Below are 17,876 nucleotides of genomic sequence, written 5' to 3'. Positions count from 1 at the left end.
CTTGGCCGGGGTGGGCACCTTGGCTGGGTTTGCCCAGGGTGCGCTCCGAAGCGGGGTTACTGGAGCGCCCCCTCTTTTTTTGTCAGAGAGTTTGGTGGGGTTTCTCGCATTGGCTCTTCCCAGGCCCGGTTGTTGGGTGCGCTCCCACCCTGGCGCGCGCGAAGTTGGAAGTTGGGTTAATTGCCCGGGCGCGCACCTTCGCCAGGGTGGGCACCTTGGTGCGCAAACCTTGGCTGGGCTGCGCACCAGGGCGGGCTCAAGATGGCACCAGCATTCCCTTTTTCTCACTATCTTTCAAAACGGAAATTTTAAAATCTCGTTTTTTTTTTGCCTTTTATGGAAATTAGTGAAGGCATCGCATCAAAGGTGCGCACCTCGCTGCCCACCTTGGTGTGCTCCGAGGTGCCCACCACGGTGCGCAACGCCGGTGCGAACCCGGGAGCGCCCCGATGTGTGCTCCAAGGTGCGGCGTGCACGAAGTCGGACCCCGGTTTGCCCCGGGTGCGCACCTCGCGTGCACCTTGGTGCGCACACCTTGGCTGGGTTGCGCGGCCTGGTGGGCACCATGGTGCGCACCAAGGAGCGCTCCGAAGTGTGCTCCAAGGTGCGGCGTGCACGAAGTCGGAGCCCGGTTTGCCCCGGGTGCGCACCTTCGCCGCGGTGGGCACCATGGCGTGCACGAAGTCGGAGCCCGGTTTGCCCCGGGTGCGCACCTCGCGTGCACCTTCGCCGGGGTGGGCACCTCGGCTGGGTTGCGCGCCCTGGTGCGCACCAAGGAGCGCTCTGAAGTGTGCTCCAAGGTGCGGCGTGCACGAAGTCGGAGCCCGGTTTGCCCCGGGTGTGCACCTCGCGTGCACCTTCGCTGCGGTGGGCACCTTGGCTGGGTTGCGCGCCTTGGTGGGCACCATGCAGTGCACGAAGTCGGAGCCCGGTTTGCCCCGGGCGCGCACCTCCGCCAGGGTGGGCACCTTGGTGCGCACAACTTGCCTGGGCTGCGCACCAGGAAGGGCTCAAGATGGCACCCGCGTTCCGTTTTTTTCACTATCTTTCAGAACGGAAATTTTAAAATATCGTTTTTTTTTGCCTTTTCTGGAAATTAGTGAAGGCAGCGCATCAAAGGTGCGCAACGCTGGTGCGAACCTGGGAGCGCTCCGATGTGTGCTCCAAGGTGCGGCGTGCACGAAGTCGGACCCCGGTTTGCCCCGGGTGCGCACCTCGCGTGCACCTTGGTGCGCACACCTTGGCTGGGTTGCGCGCCCTGGTGGGCACCATGGTGCGCACCAAGGAGCGCTCCGAAGTGTGCTCCAAGGTGCGGCGTGCACGAAGTCGGAGCCCGGTTTGCCCCGGGTGCGCACCTCGCGTGCACCTTCGCCGCGGTGGGCACCATGGCGTGCACGAAGTCGGAGCCCGGTTTGCCCCGGGTGCGCACCTCGCGTGCACCTTCGCCGGGGTGGGCACCTTAGTGTGCAGACCTTGGCTGGGTTGCGCGCCCTGGTGGGCACCATGGTGCGCACCAAGGAGCGCTCCGAAGTGTGCTCCAAGGTGCGGCCTGCACGAAGTCGGAGCCCGGTTTGCCCCGGGTGTGCACCTCGGGTGGGCACCTTGGTGCGCATGCCTTGCCTGGGCTGCGCACCAGGGCGGGCTCAAGATGGCACCCGCGTTCCTTTTTTTTCACTATCTTTCAAAACGGAAATTTTAAAATCTCATTTTTTTTTGCCTTTTTCTGGAAATTAGTGAAGGCAGCGCATCAAAGGTGCGCACCTCGCTGCCCACCACGGTGCGCAACGCCGGTGGGCACCCGGGAGTGCTTCGAAGTGTGCTCCAAGGTGCTGCGTGCACGTTGTCGGAGCCCGGTTTGCCCCGGGTGCGCACCTCGCGTGCACCTTCGTCGGGGTGGGCACCTTGGCTGGGTTTGCCCCGGCTGCGCTCCGAAGCGGGGTTATTGGAGCGCCGCCTCTTTTTTTGTCGGAGCGTTTGGTGGGGTTTCTCGCATTGGCTCTTCCGAGGCCCGGTTGCCACCCTGGCGCGCACGAAGTCGGAAGTAGGGTTAATTGCCCGGGTGCGCACCTTTGCCAGGGTGGGCACCTTACCTGGGCTGCGCACCAGGGCGGGCTCAAGATGGCACGCGCGTTCCGTTTTTTTCACTATCTTTCAAAACGGAAATTTTAAAATCTCCTTTTTTTTTTGCCTTTTCTGGAAATTAGTGAAGGCAGCGCATCAAAGGTGCGCACCTCGCTGCCCACCTTGGTGTGCTCTGAGGTGCGCACCCGGGAGCGCTACGAAGTGTGCTCCAAGGTGCGGCGTGCACGTTGTCGGAGCCCGGTTTGCCCCGGGTGCGCACCTCGCCTGCACCTTGGCCGGGGTGGGCACCTTGGCTGGGTTTGCCCAGGGTGCGCTCCGAAGCGGGGTTACTGGAGCGCCCCCTCTTTTTTTGTCAGAGCGTTTGGTGGGGTTTCTCGCATTGGCTCTTCCCAGGCCCGGTTGTTGGGTGCGCTCCCACCCTGGCGCGCGCGAAGTTGGAAGTTGGGTTAATTGCCCGGGCGCGCACCTTCGCCAGGGTGGGCACCTTGGTGCGCACACCTTGGCTGGGCTGCGCACCAGGGCGGGCTCAAGATGGCACCAGCATTCCCTTTTTCTCACTATCTTTCAAAACGGAAATTTTAAAATCTCGTTTTTTTTTTGCCTTTTATGGAAATTAGTGAAGGCATCGCATCAAAGGTGCGCACCTCGCTGCCCACCTTGGTGTGCTCCGAGGTGCCCACCACGGTGCGCAACGCCGGTGCGAACCCGGGAGCGCCCCGATGTGTGCTCCAAGGTGCGGCGTGCACGAAGTCGGACCCCGGTTTGCCCCGGGTGCGCACCTCGCGTGCACCTTGGTGCGCACACCTTGGCTGGGTTGCGCGGCCTGGTGGGCACCATGGTGCGCACCAAGGAGCGCTCCGAAGTGTGCTCCAAGGTGCGGCGTGCACGAAGTCGGAGCCCGGTTTGCCCCGGGTACGCACCTCGCGTGCACCTTCGCCGGGGTGGGCACCTCGGCTGGGTTGCGCGCCCTGGTGCGCACCAAGGAGCGCTCCGAAGTGTGCTCCAAGGTGCGGCGTGCACGAAGTCGGAGCCCGGTTTGCCCCGGGTGCGCACCTTCGCCGCGGTGCGCACCATGGCGTGCACGAAGTCGGAGCCCGGTTTTGCCCCGGGTGCGCACCTCGCGTGCACCTTCGGCGGGGTTGCGCGCCCTGGTGGGCACCATGGTGCGCACCAAGGAGCGCTCCGAAGTGTGCTCCAAGGTGCGGCGTGCACGAAGTCGGAGCCCGGTTTGCCCCGGGTGCGCACCTCGCGTGCACCTTCGGCGGGGTTGCGCGCCCTGGTGGGCACCATGGTGCGCACCAAGGAGCGCTCCGAAGTGTGCTCCAAGGTGCGGCGTGCACGAAGTCGGAGCCCGGTTTGCCCCGGGTGCGCACCTCGCGTGCACCTTCGCCGCGGTGGGCACCATGGCGTGCACGAAGTCGGAGCCCGGTTTGCCCCGGGTGCGCACCTCGCGTGCACCTTCGCCGGGGTGGGCACCTCGGCTGGGTTGCGCGCCCTGGTGCGCACCAAGGAGCGCTCCGAAGTGTGCTCCAAGGTGCGGCGTGCACGAAGTCGGAGCCCGGTTTGCCCCGGGTGCGCACCTCGCGTGCACCTTCGCCAGGGTGGGCACCTCGGTGCGCACACCTTCTCAATGTTTTCTTGCCTTTTCTGGAAATTGGTGAAGGCAGCGCATCAAAGGTGCGCACCTCGGTGTGCTCCGAGGTGCGAACCCGAGAGCGCTCCGAGGTGCCCACGAAGTCGAAAGTCGGGTTAATTGCATTGTTTTCCCCGGGTGCGCTCCGAGGTGCGCAACATCGGCGCGCACCAAGGAGGGCTCCGAAGTGTGCTCCAAGGTGCGCACGATGGCGTGCACCTCTGGTGCGCACGATTCGGAGCTCGGTTTGACCGGGGTGCGCACACCTTGGCTGGGTTGCGCACCTTTTGTGCGCTCCAAGGTGCGCACGAAGTCGGAGCTCGGTTTGCCCCGGGTGCGCACCTTCGCCAGGGTGCGCACCTTGATGCGCACGCCTTGGCTGGGCTGCGCACCTTGGTGGGCGCCATGGTGCGCACCTTTCGTGCGCTCCAAGGTGCGCACGAAGTCGGAGCTCGGTTTGCCCCGGGTGCGCACCTTGGTGGGCGCCATGGTGCACTCCGAGGTGCCCAAGATTGGTGCGCACCAAGGAGCGCTCCGAAGTGCGCTCCAAGGTGCGCGCGAAGTCGAAAGTTGGGTTAATTGTCCGGTTTGCCTCGGGTGCGCACCTTGCGTGCACCTTCGCCAGGGTGGGCGCCTTGGTGCGCACACCTTGGCTGGGCTGCGCACACCTTGGCACCCGCGTTTCCTTCATTTTAAATTTTTTTTTTTTACAATCTCTCAAGTGGGAAATTCTATAATCTCAACTTTTTTTGCCTTTTCAGGAAACTTTTGAATGGAGCGCATCATTGGTGCGCTCCGAAGTGTGCTCCAAAGCTCTCTCCAGCTGCGTGCACCTGCCCCGGCCGCGCACCCGGCCCCGCCCAGCTTCGCTCACCTGTCCCGGGCGTCTGGTGCGGAACCTTAGAGTAAGAAACATCACCGTGCACCTTGGCCAACGTGCGCGACTCGACCGAGCGCGCACTGGCCGAGGTGCACACCGATTTCACCTGGGTGCGCGCGCAGCACCTCGGGCGCACCGGGGTGCGCGCACACAACGCCCGGGTTGCACCGTGGCCTGTGTGCTCGGGGCGCCTCGGGTGCGCGCTCGGTGTCGCCCCCGCGCGCGCGGTAGTGCGGGCAGCGCACCCCGGCCCGGCCCGGCCCCGACGAGAACGCAAACGGGCAAAAGGTTTATTCAAATAGCATTGCGACGCCCGGCGAAAAACTAAAAAAGGGTGCAACACCGGGACTTCCCGGGAGGTCACCCATCCCAGTACTACTCCGGCCCAAGCGCGCTTAACTGCGGAGTTCTGATGGGATCCGGTGCACTAACGCTGGTATGATCGCACCCGTTATGAGCTTGTCGCAGTGTGTACTTAGCAAACCGCGACCCACGTGCGAATCCACCCCGGCCACCCACCCCCGTCGAGGTGCACACCCTCCCTCGCGAAGTGCGCCCCGTTCGCCAAGTGTGAGCCCTGCCCGGGTGCGCGCACCTTGCTAGGGCGTCGGGTGTGCACCCGGCCCGGCCTACGTGCGTGCACCTGGAGGGGGCGTCGTGTGCGTGCAGTGTCCCGTCTGCAACGCGGTGCCCACACACCACCTCGGGCGCAACGACCTGCGCTCACATGTGGGCCGAGTGCACCTTGGTGCATGTTCGGGGCGCCTCGGGTGCACGCTCGATCTTGCCCCGGTGCACCAAGGCGCTCGGTTTGCCCCGGGTGCGCACTTGGTGCAAGGTGGGCACCCAAAATAGGGATCAAGCACCAAAACACAAGTTTCGGGATGCAAAATGGGACCCAAGGACCACAAATGCGTTCCAAGACCCATGATGGGTCCACGAGAACAAAAATGTGTTCCGAGACTTAATAAACAAATATTGGGTTTTAGGAGAAGAAACATGCTCTGATGCCCAAAACGAGAATCGACCCCGAAAAGGCCACAGGCCAAAAGTGGGATGCGAGACAAAAAAAAATGGGACCCGAGGACCAAAATTGGGTTCCCAGGTCGAAGACAGGGCAACCGGACAAGAAACGACCTCTAAGGCTCGAAATGAGTCCCGACGACTAAAACTTGACAAGAAGCACCCATCAGGCACCCAACTCGACACCCATGGGATGCCGACCCACCCGGGCTTCCACCTAGCACACCTTGGCACCCACCCACCCTCGCACCCAACCTCGCACCCAACTTAGCACCTTTGAACCCACATTGGCACTCACCCTGACCCTGGCACCTTGGAACCCACATTGGCACTCACCTTGACCCTGGCACCCACCTTTGCACTCACCTTGGGACCCACCCTGGCTCCCACCTCGGCACCCACCCAGACACCCACCTTGGTTCCTTGGCACCCACCTTGGATCCTTGGCACCCACCCCGACACCCACCTTGGCACGCAACTTGGCTACTTGCCACCCACCTTGGCTCCTTGACGCCCACCCCGACAACCACCCCGTGACCTACCCTGGCTAGGGTTGGTGCACACCCACCCTGGTGCCCACCTTGGCACCCACCCTATGACCCACCTTGGCACGCACCTTAGTACCCACCCCGTTACCCACCCTAGGACCCACCCCGTGACCCACCTTGGCCAGGGTGGGTGCACCCACCCTGGTGCCCACCTTGGCACCCACCCATCCTAGCACCCAGCCTGTGACCGGGCTTGGAACCCAACCTTGCACCCGCACCCGTCTTGGCCAGTGTGGGTGCGCACCCATCCTGGCACCCACGTTGTGACACACCCTTTAACCCACGCACCCTAGCACCCACGTTGGCACCCACCTTGGAACCCAACCTAGCAACTTGGCACCCACCCCGTGACCCACCTTGGCATCCACCATAGCAGTCGCCGACTTGGCACCCACCTCGGCACCCACCTTGACACTTGTGGACCCACCTTGCCACTCACCCTAGCATCGACCCATCCTAGCACCCACCCTGGCACCTTTGCACCCTAGCACTCACCCATCCTAGCACCTAACCTGTGACCCACCTTGACACTCACCCTCGCACCCACCTTGGAACCCAACCTAGCACCCACCCACCCTGACACCAACCCTAGCACCTACCCACCCTTGCACCCACCCTGTGACCCATCTTGGCACCCACCCATCCTACCACTCAACCTATCACCCACCTTCTCACCCACCTTGGCATCCACCTTAGCACCCACCCACACTGGCACCTTGGCACCCACCTCGGGCAAGGTGGGTGCACACCCACCCTGGCACCCAATTTAGAACCCACCGAGCATGTTACCCACCTTGGCACCCACATTGCAGCCCACCCTAGTACCCACCCTATGACCCACATTGGCATCCACACCCTAGCACCCAGGCACCTCGACACCCGCCTTGACACCCACCCTAGCACTGAACCTGTGACCCACCTTGGAACTCACCCTAGAACCCACCCACCCTGTGAACCACCTTGGCATCCACCTTAGCACCCACCCACCTTGGCACCCACTCTAGCACTCACCCATCCTAACACCCAACTTGTTACCCACCTTGGCACCCGCCCTCGCGTCCACCTTGAAACCCACCCTAGCACCCACCCACGCAGGAGCCCACCTTGGCACCCAACCTAACACCCACGCATCCTGGCACCCAACTTGTGACCCACCTTGGAACCCACCCTAGTACCCACCTTTGAACCCACTATATCACCAACCCACCTTGGCACCCACCCTATGACCCTCTTTGGAATCCACCCTAGCACGCACCCACCCTGGCACCCACCATGGAGCGCACCCTAGCACCCACCCACCTCGGCACGCACCTCAACACCCACCTTGGTGTGCGCACTGCGCCAACCTCTCAAAGACCCTATGTGGTGCGCTCCAAAGTGTACACCTTTGGTGCGCTCCAAGGTGCGCACCTTTGGTGCACACCGAGGTGCACACCAAAGTGTGCACCGAGGTGAGCACCAAAGTGCACTCCAGGGTGCACACCAAGGCGTGCACCTTTGGTGCGGTCAATGCAAACGAATTCGGAAGTTGGGGTCGATGTCCTAATCGCTGCTGCAGACTACACGTATGAGAATCGGACAAATAGCTTTATATAGGGGAGGTGTTGCGTTTGATGGGTCGACTCCCCTGGTTGTGTGCACTGCACCAACTTCAAAGACCCTGTCTTGTTTAAGAAGTCAAAAGTTGGGGTGGATGTCCTAATCATTGCTGCAGTCTACGCATGTATGAGAATCAGACAAATAGCTTATATAGGGGAGGTGTTGCATTCGGTGGGTTGACTCCCCTGGTTGTGCGCACTGCGCCAACCTCAAAGACCCCGCATAGCAGAAGAAGTCGGAAGTCGGATTTTGGTGAGCACCAAGGCGTGCACCTTTGGTGCGGTCAACGCAGACGAATTCAGAAGTTGGGGTGGATGTCCTAATCGTTGTTGCAGGCTACACATGTATGAGAATCAGACAAATAGCTTATATAGGGGAGGTGTTGGGTTTGATGGGTCAACTCCCTTGGTTGTGCGCATTACGCCAACCTCAAAGACCTTGTTTTCGTTAAGAAGTCAAAAGTTGGGGTCAATGTCCTAATGGCTCCTGCAGGCTACACATGTATGAGAATCGGACAAATAGCTTATATAGGGGAGGTGTTGGGTTTGATGGGTCGACTCCCCTGGTTGTGCGCATTACGTCAACCTCAAAGACCTTGTTTTCGTTAAGAAGTCAAAAGTTGGGGTCGATGTCCTAATTGCTCCTGTAGACTACACATGTATGAGAATCAGACAAATAGCTTATATAGGGGAGGTGTTGGGTTTGATGGGTTGACTCCCCTAGTTGTTCGCATTACACCAACCTCAAAGACCTTGTTTTCGTTTAGAAGCCGAAAGTTGGGGTCGATGTCCTAATTGCTCCTGCAGGCTACGCATGTATGAGAATCAGACAAATAGCTTATATAGGGGAGGTGTTGGGTTTGATGGGTCGACTCCCCTGGTTGTGCGCATTGCGCCAACCTCAAAGACCCTGCATTGCGGATGAAGTCGAAAGTCAGAGTTTGGTGTGCTACAAGGTGTGGTCGAAGGTGCTCACCTAGGTGTGCACCTTTGGAGCACAGGAAAAGTGCCCTCCAAAAGTGCGCACCTTTGGAGTGCACAAAAGTGCCCTCCAAAAGTGCGCACCTTTGGAGCGCAGAAAAGTGCCCTCCAAAAAGTGCCCTCCAAAAGTGCGCACCTTTGGAGCGCAGAAAAGTGCCCTCCAAAAAGTGCCCTCCAAAAGTGCGCACCTTTGGAGCGCAGAAAAGTGCCCTCCAAAAAGTGCCCTCCAAAAGTGCGCACCTTTGGAGCGCAGAAAAGTGCCCTCCAAAAGTGCGCACCTTTGGAGCGCAGAAAAGTGCCCTCCAAAAAGTGCCCTCCAAAAGTGCGCACCTTTGGAGCGCAGAAAAGTGCCCTCCAAAAAGTGCCCTCCAAAAGTGCGCACCTTTGGAGCGCAGAAAAGTGCCCTCCAAAAAGTGCCCTCCAAAAGTGCGCACCTTTGGAGCGCAGAAAAGTGCCCTCCAAAAAGTGCCCTCCAAAAGTGCGCACCTTTGGAGCGCAGAAAAGTGCCCTCCAAAAAGTGCCCTCCAAAAGTGCGCACCTTTGGAGCGCAGAAAAGTGCCCTCCAAAAGTGCGCACCTTTGGAGCGCACAAAAGTGCCCTCCAAAAGTGCGCACTTTTGGTGCGCACCAAGGCGCTGGTTCGGTCGTTGCAGGCGAGTTCGGAAGTTGGGGTCGATGTCCTGAGCGGAGGTGCAAACTACACAGGTGTCGGAATCGGACAAATAGCTTATATAGGGGAGGTGTATGCTTCGATGGGTCGACTCCCCAGGTTGAGCGCACCGCGCCAACCTCAAAGACCCTACGGTATGGATGAAGTCGGAAGTTGGGTCCGATGACCAATTCGATTAGTAGGTATGCTCATGAGGTCGGAATTTGGGTCCGATGACCTGCCATGTGCAGGAAGGCGAATGTTGACACTGTGCGTTGCAAGGTGCACACCAAGGCGCTGGTGCGGTCTTTTTAGTCGAGTTCGGAAGTTGGGGTCGATGTCCTGATCGGAGGTGCAAGCTACACAGGTGTGGGAATCGGACAAATAGCTTATATAGGGGAGGTGTATGCTTCGTTGGGTCGACTCCCCGGGTTGAGCGCACCGCGCCAACCTCAAAGACCCTACGGTATGGATGAAGTCGGAAGTTGGGTCCGATGACCGATTCGATATGTAGGCATACTCGCGAGGTCGGAATTTGGGTCCGATGACCTGCCACGTGCAGGAAGGCGAATGTTGGCACTGTGCGTTGCAAGGTGCGCACCAAGGCGCTGGTTCGGTCGTTGGAGGCGAGTTCGGAAGTTGGGGTCGATGTCTTGATCGGAGGTGCAAACTACACAGGTGTGGGAATCGGACAAATAGCTTATATAGGGGAGGTGTATGCTTCGTTGGGTCGACTCCCCGGGTTGAGCGCACCGCGCCAACCTCAAAGACCCTACGGTATGGATGAAGTCGGAAGTTGGGTCCGATGACCGATTCGATATGTAGGCATACTCGCGAGGTCGGAATTTGGGTCCGATGACCTGCCATGTGCAGGAAGGCGAATGTTGGGACTGTGCGTCGCAAGGTGCGCACCAAGGCGCTGGTGCCGTCGTTGCAGTCGAGTTCGGAAGTTGGGGTCGATGTCCTGGTCAGAGGTGCAAACTACACAGGTGTGGGAATCGGACAAATAGCTTATATAGGGGAGGTGTATGCTTCGATGGGTCGACTCCCTGGGTTGAGCGCACCGCGCCAACCTCAAAGACCCTACAGTATGGATGAAGTCGGAAGTTGGGTCCGATGACCGATTCGATACGTAGGCATATTGGCGAGGTCTGAATTTGTGTCCGATGACCTGCCATGCGCAGGAAGGCGGAATTTGGGTCCGATGACCGAGTTGATGGCGTGCCATGCGCAGAAAGGCGGAATTTGGGTCCGATGACCGAGTTGATGTTGATGGCCCGCCATGCACAGGAAGGCGGAATTTGGGTCCGATGACCGATTTGAAGGCGTGCCATACGCAAAAAGGCGGAGTTTGGGTCTGATGACCGAGTTGATATTGATGGCCCGCCATGCGCAGGAAGGCGGAATTTGGGTCCGATGACCTGACATACGCATGGAGTCCGACTCGGGGGCCGATGTTCGATTCGATGACTTGCATTGTGGGTAAAGTCGGAAGTTGTGGTCTTTGACCCGATTCGATGACCAGACTTCGGCTGCTTGAGAATCGGACAAATAACTTATATAGGGGAGGTAGTGTTCTCGAGCATCCTCCCCCCGTGCCCGTTTATGTCGATTGATGCTGGTGCTCGACTGGTTGGAGCGCTCGGATGCAAAAATCTTGCACCAGGATTTATCGATTGTGATGGACACGGCAAGTCTCCTGATTGCTATGCAGGAGCTCATCGTGAATCTCTATGCGGCCTTGGTATGGACTCGACCTGCGGAATGGTTCGGCAATGGTAGTCGCTCCAACACGTCCTTGCAATGGCCACAGAGGTGATTCGACTAGAGCTCCAGTCTAGCTTTTGGGTTGCTTGGCGGACTGGTATAGCCGCGATCGAGTTCCGGCCATGAACGTTTTAGATAGCTCTTGGGCTTTCTGGGACGGAAGTCGGAAGTTTGGGCTGTTGTCCGATTTGATGACCATTCTTCGGATGTGTGAGAATCGGACAAATAACTTATATAGGGGACTGTGTTGTCTCACGCAGCCCCCTCCGTGCCCCTCTATCTCGACCGATGTTGGTGCTTGAAAGGGTTGGGATCGCTCGGATTTATAAACGTGCACCACCATTTGTCGAGTGTGAGGGACGCGGCAGGTCTCCTAAATGCTATGCGGGCGCTCTCTGAGAATCTCTATCCGGCCTCGACACAGACTAGTCTTGCTGAATGGTTTGGCACTGGTAGTCGATCCAACACGTCGTTGTTGTGGCCGCCTAGGCGATTCGATTCGAGCCCCCGTCTAGCTTTTGGGTTGCTTGGCGGATTTTGCCCTATCCGCAAGTGAGCTCGGTCCCTAAACGTTCGAGAAACCCGATTGCTATGCGCCGACTCTCTTTCTTGCGAGCCTCCATCTAGCTTTTGGGTCTCTACGGAACGGAAGTCGGAATCTGGGACCGTTGTTTGATTCGACGAGGCAGACTACGGTTGTGCGAGAATCGGACAAATAACTTATATAGGGGAGGTGTTGACTGGAGCATTCTCCCCCGTGCCCCTCTAACTCGACCAATGCTGGCGCTCGAACGGTGGTAGCGCTCGGATTTTCATTGAGCGCCAGCATTGGTCGATTTAGAGGGGCATGCGAGATTCCCGAATGCTATGCGAGGGCTCTAACGGAAATGTCTATTGGTTTCGGTATGGATGCAATTGCGAGTGGTTCGGCAAAGGTAGTCGTTCCGATGCGTCCATGTCGTGGCCAAATCGATAATTCGATTTGAGCCCTCGTATAGCATTTGGGTCTCTCGATGTGATTCCGCATTCCAGTCCCTTTGGGCACTGCTTGAGCCGCATCCCAGGGGGTTCCCTTCCCAATAATCTGCCTCGCAACCCGATTGCTATGCGGTGAGGCTCCTCGGCCGCCTCGGAACTATCTGTGTATCAGACGCATCGCGGGATAAGGGGTTGGCAACGGTAGTCGCCCCAAGCGCGTCCGATGCTTGGACCATTCCGAGGCGGCCCTGAAGCCTCTTCCGTCTAGCCGTTGGGTCCTTCTCGCCGCATCCCTCGCCTCGCACCCCGATTGCTATGCGGTGAGGCTCCTCGGCCGCCTCGGAACTATCTGTGTATCGGACGCGTCGCGGGATAAGGGGTTGTCACTGGTAGTCGCCCCAAGCGCGTCCGATGCTTGGACCATTCCGAGGCGGCCCTGAAGCCTCTTCCGTCTAGCCGTTGGGTCCTTCTCGCCGCATCCCTCGCCTCGCACCCCGATTGCTATGCGGTGAGGCTCCTCGGCCGCCTCGGAACTATCTGTGTATCGGACGCGTCGCGGGATAAGGGGTTGTCATTGGTAGTCGCCCCAAGCGCGTCCGATGCTTGGACCATTCCGAGGCGGCCCTGAAGCCTCTTCCGTCTAGCCGTTGGGTCCTTCTCGCCGCATCCCTCGCCTCGCACCCCGATTGCTATGCGGTGAGGCTCCTCGGCCGCCTCGGAACTATCTGTGTATCGGACGCGTCGCGGGATAAGGGGTTGTCACTGGTAGTCGCCCCAAGCGCGTCCGATGCTTGGACCATTCCGAGGCGGCCCTGAAGCCTCTTCCGTCTAGCCGTTGGGTCCTTCTCGCCGCATCCCTCGCCTCGCACCCCGATTGCTATGCGGTGAGGCTCCTCGGCCGCCTCGGAACTATCTGTGTATCGGACGCGTCGCGGGATAAGGGGTTGTCACTGGTAGTCGCCCCAAGCGCGTTCGATGCTTGGACCATTCCGAGGCGGCCCTGAAGCCTCTTCCGTCTAGCCGTTGGGTCCTTCTCGCCGCATCCCTCGCCTCGCACCCCGATTGCTATGCGGTGAGGCTCCTCGGCCGCCTTGGAACTATCTGTGTATCGGACGCGTCGCGGGATAAGGGGTTGTCACTGGTAGTCGCCCCAAGCGCGTCCGATGCTTAGACCATTCCGAGGCGGACCCGAAGCCTCTTCCGTCTAGCCGTTGGGTCCTTCTCGCCGCATCCTTCGCCTCGCACCCCGATTGCTATGCGGTGAGGCTCCTCGGCCGCCTCGGAACTATCTGTGTATCGGACGCGTCGCGGGATAAGGGGTTGTCACTGGTAGTCGCCCCAAGCGCGTCCGATGCTTGGACCATTCCGAGGCGGACCCGAAGCCTCTTCCGTCTAGCCGTTGGGTCCTTCTCGCCGCATCCCTCGCCTCGCACCCCGATTGCTATGCGGTGAGGCTCCTCGGCCGCCTTGGAACTATCTGTGTATCGGACGCGTCGCGGGATAAGGGGTTGTCACTGGTAGTCGCCCCAAGCGCGTCCGATGCTTGGACCATTCCGAGGCGGACCCGAAGCCTCTTCCGTCTAGCCGTTGGGTCCTTCTCGCCGCATCCCTCGCCTCGCACCCCGATTGCTATGCGGTGAGGCTCCTCGGCCGCCTTGGAACTATCTGTGTATCGGACGCGTCGCGGGATAAGGGGTTGTCACTGGTAGTCGCCCCAAGCGCGTCCGATGCTTGGACCATTCCGAGGCGGACCCGAAGCCTCTTCCGTCTAGCCGTTGGGTCCTTCTCGCCGCATCCCTCGCCTCGCACCCCGATTGCTATGCGGTGAGGCTCCTCGGCCGCCTTGGAACTATCTGTGTATCGGACGCGTCGCGGGATAAGGGGTTGTCACTGGTAGTCGCCCCAAGCGCGTCCGATGCTTGGACCATTCCGAGGCGGCCCCGAAGCCTCTTCCGTGTAGCCGTTGGGTCCTTCTCGCCGCATCCCTCGCCTCGCACCCCGATTGCTATGCGGTGAGGCTCCTCGGCCGCCTTGGAACTATCTGTGTATCGGACGCGTCGCGGGATAAGGGGTTGTCACTGGTAGTCGCCCCAAGCGCGTCCGATGCTTGGACCATTCCGAGGCGGCCCCGAAGCCTCTTCCGTGTAGCCGTTGGGTCCTTCTCGCCGCATCCCTCGCCTCGCACCCCGATTGCTATGCGGTGAGGCTCCTCGGCCGCCTTGGAACTATCTGTGTATCGGACGCGTCGCGGGATAAGGGGTTGTCACTGGTAGTCGCCCCAAGCGCGTCCGATGCTTGGACCATTCCGAGGCGGACCTGAAGCCTCTTCCCTCTAGCCGTTGGGGCTTTCTCGCCGCATCCCTCGCCTCGCACCCTGATTGCTATGCTGTGAGGCTCCTCGGCCGCCTTGGAACTATCTGTGTATCGGACGCATCGCGGGATAAGGGGTTGGCAGTGGTAGTCGCCCCAAGCGCATCCGATGCTTGGACCATTCCGAGGCGGCCCTGCAGCCTCTTCCGTCTAGCCGTTGGGGCCATCTCGCCGCATCCCCCACCTCGCACCACGATTGCTATGCGGTGAGGCTCCTTGGCCGCCTCGGAACTATCTGTGTATCGGACGCATCGCGGGATAAGGGGTTGTCACTGGTAGTCGCCCCAAGCGCGTCCGATGCTTGGACTATTCCGAGGCGGCCCTGCAGCCTCTTCCGTCTAGCCGTTGGGGCCATCTCGCTGCATCCCCCACCTCCTCGGCCGCCTCGGAACTATCTGTGTATCGAACGCATCGCGGGATAAGGGGTTGGCAGTGGTAGTCGCCCCAAGCGCGTCCGATGCTTGGACTATTCCGAGGCAGCCCTGCAGCCTCTTCCGTCTAGCCTTTGGGGCCATCTCGCCGCATCCCTCGCCTCGCACCCCGATTGCTATGCGGTGAGGCTCCTCGGCCGCCTGGGAACTATCTTCGTATCGGACGCATCGCGGGATAAGGGGTTGTCACTGGTAGTCGCCCCAAGCGCGTCCGATGCTTGGACTATTCCGAGGCGGCCCTGTGGCCTCTTCCGTCTAGCCGTTGGGGCCATCTCGCCGCATCCCCCACCTCGCACCCCGATTGCTATGCGGTGAGGCTCTTCGGCCGCCTTGGAACTATCTTCGTATCGGACGCATTGCGGGATAAGGGGTTGTCACTGGTAGTGGCCCCAAGCGCGTCCGATGCTTGGACTATTCCGAGGCGGCCCTGCAGCCTCTTCCGTCTAGCCGTTGGGGCCATCTCGCCGCATCCCCCACCTCGCACCCCGATTGCTATGCGGTGAGGCTCCTCGGCCGCCTTGGAACTATCTTCGTATCGGACGCATCGCGGGATAAGGGGTTGTCACTGGTAGTCGCCCCAAGCGCGTCCGATGCTTGGACTATTCCGACGCGGCCCTGTGGCCTCTTCCGTCTAGCCGTTGGGGCCATCTCGCCGCATCCCCCACCTCGCACCCCGATTGCTATGCGGTGAGGCTCCTCGGCCGCCTTGGAACCATCTTCGTATCGGACGCATCGCGGGATAGGGGGCTGTCACTGGTAGTCGCCCCAAGCGTGTCCGATGCTTGGACCATTCCTAGGCGGCCCTGAAGCCTCTTCCGTCTAGCCGTTGGGGCCTTCCCGCCCCATCCCTCGCCTCGCACCCCCGATTGCTATGCGGTGAGGCTCCTCGGCCGCCTTGGAACCATCTGTGTATCGGACGCATCGCGGGATAAGGGGTTGGCACTGGCAGTCGCCCCAAGCGCGTCCGATGCTTGGACCATTCCGAGGTGGCCCTGAAGCCTCTTCCGTCTAGCCGTTGGGGCCTTCCCGCCCCATCCCTCGCCTCGCACCCCGATTGATATGCGGTGAGGCTCCTCGGCCGCCTTGGAACTATCTGTGTATCGGACGCATCGCGGGATAAGGGGTTGGCACTGGTAGTCGTCCCAATCGCATCCGATGCTTGGACCATTCCGAGGCGGCCCTGCAGCCTCTTCCGTTTAGCCGTCGGGGCCTTCCCGCCGCATCCCTCGCCTCGCATCCCGATTCCTATGCGGTGAGTCTTCTCGGCCGCCGCGGAACTATACCTGTTATTGCTACTGCATCCTTCGGCTGGTAACCTCCTCTGCCGCCTTGGAACGTTCTCTTTGTCGGACGCGTCGCGGGATAAGGGGTTGGCACTGGTAGTCGCCCCAAGCGCGCCCGATGCATAGACCGCTCCGAGTCGACCTTGCTTTCAGCCTCTCACATGCATAGACCTCTCTGAGTCGACCCTGCAGCCTCTCACGTTTAGCCTTTGGAATCTCGCCTCACAACATGATTGCTATCCTTGATGCATCCCTTGCCTCGAGCCCTGATTGCTTTCTTGGCTGCATCCCTCCTCTCCTCACAGCCCGGTTGTCATCACTGCTTCATCCGTCGCTTCATGCATTCTGGCTGCTGGGCCCTTCCCACCGCACACCTCGATTGCTATCTCTTCTGCATCACACACCCCGATTGCTATCTCTGCTACATCCCTCGGCTCTCACTTCTGTATCCTTCGCCTCACACCTCGATTGCTATCAATGCTGCATCCGTAACCTCACACCCCGATTGCTATGCGGGGAGGCTCCTTGGCCGCCTTGGAAATTTCTGTGTGTCGGACGCACCGCGGGATAAGGGGTTGGCACTGGTAGTCGCCCCAAGTGCGCCCGATTCTTAGACCGCTTCGAGGTGACCTCGTAGCCTCTTTCGTCCAGGCTTCCTGCCTTCAACGCCCTTTTTACACCTCGATTGCTATGCGCGGGCTCGTTGGCGTCTATCACCTCTCTGCGAAGAGTGGCACGATGATTGTTGGGGTAAATCGTAGCAGTCCGATCTCTGGCCTTGGGCCATTGTGAGGGCTGATCGATTTCCTGTGCGCATCTCGTGTTCGCCCAGTAACAGACTCGACGACTTGTAATCGGTCTTGTTCCCGATTGTTCCTGGAGGTAGTCTTCGGAACTCTTGGATTTGACCTGTCACTCGAACTGTCCTCTTCCGAGGATGCTTGTGTGTGTGTGCTTGTGCCATTTCCTTGGCGGTATTAACGAGATATTAAAGAGCGGAGTGAGCGCCTCGCCCAGCTATGTTTGGGGCTCTCACTCCCTTACCCGGTGTGCGACCGCTTTGCACGTAGGTTGCGGAGCATCGCGACTCTTTCGATGTTTGGCGGTTGTCTTCCGGTGATGCGTTGGTCCCGAAGTGCACGTTACTAGCATTTCTGCCATTGTTCTCGATCTTTGGCACGTTCCTTCGTTGCAATTGGATATATATCTCCGTTTATACGCGCAGGCTTCTCCCGCCTATTCAGCGCTGTCCCACTCTCAGCACTCTCGTGGTCTCCTTGGCTTCTCTCTCCCGTGAGCGAGCTCTCTTCTCGAGTCTTTTCCATGTCCCATGGAGGTTGCCTTGCGAAATTCGGGCACACAAACGTGACCGGATAAGAGCGGAATTGCCTATGAGGAGAAGCTCACCTTAGGGAGCAGCAATGCCGAGTGTTTCGACAGAGGGTAGAGGGGGCGTTGTTTGGGCGGTTGCACAAAAGAGTGCTACGTTTGCACTGAAGGTTGCTTCTTCGTCTCCGACGAACTCTTCGAGGCAAAAAAGCTTGTTTACGGGGTCGAGGTGGGACTGTTCGTGCGAGTTGCGCCACCAAAAGTGCGTAGGGGGCATATACCTGGGAAATGGATGTCTCTGAGTGGCCTTACTCGGTCGCGTGCA

At 59.8% G+C, this 17,876-nt stretch overlaps 1 non-coding gene across 1 annotated transcript; it reads right to left on the bottom strand.

Moving 5' to 3' along the window:
* Positions 1–4,926: 4,926 nt before the first annotated feature.
* Positions 4,927–5,045, bottom strand: LOC131866123 (5S ribosomal RNA). The gene has a single exon (XR_009364755.1). It is a non-coding gene; the product is annotated as a 5S ribosomal RNA (ribosomal RNA).
* Between the last annotated feature and the right edge of the window lie 12,831 nt (positions 5,046–17,876).

Source organism: Cryptomeria japonica, unplaced genomic scaffold, assembly GCF_030272615.1.
Source record: "Cryptomeria japonica unplaced genomic scaffold, Sugi_1.0 HiC_scaffold_132, whole genome shotgun sequence".
Classification (NCBI taxonomy): domain Eukaryota; kingdom Viridiplantae; phylum Streptophyta; class Pinopsida; order Cupressales; family Cupressaceae; genus Cryptomeria; species Cryptomeria japonica.
This window is presented reverse-complemented; position numbering and strand designations above follow the sequence as displayed.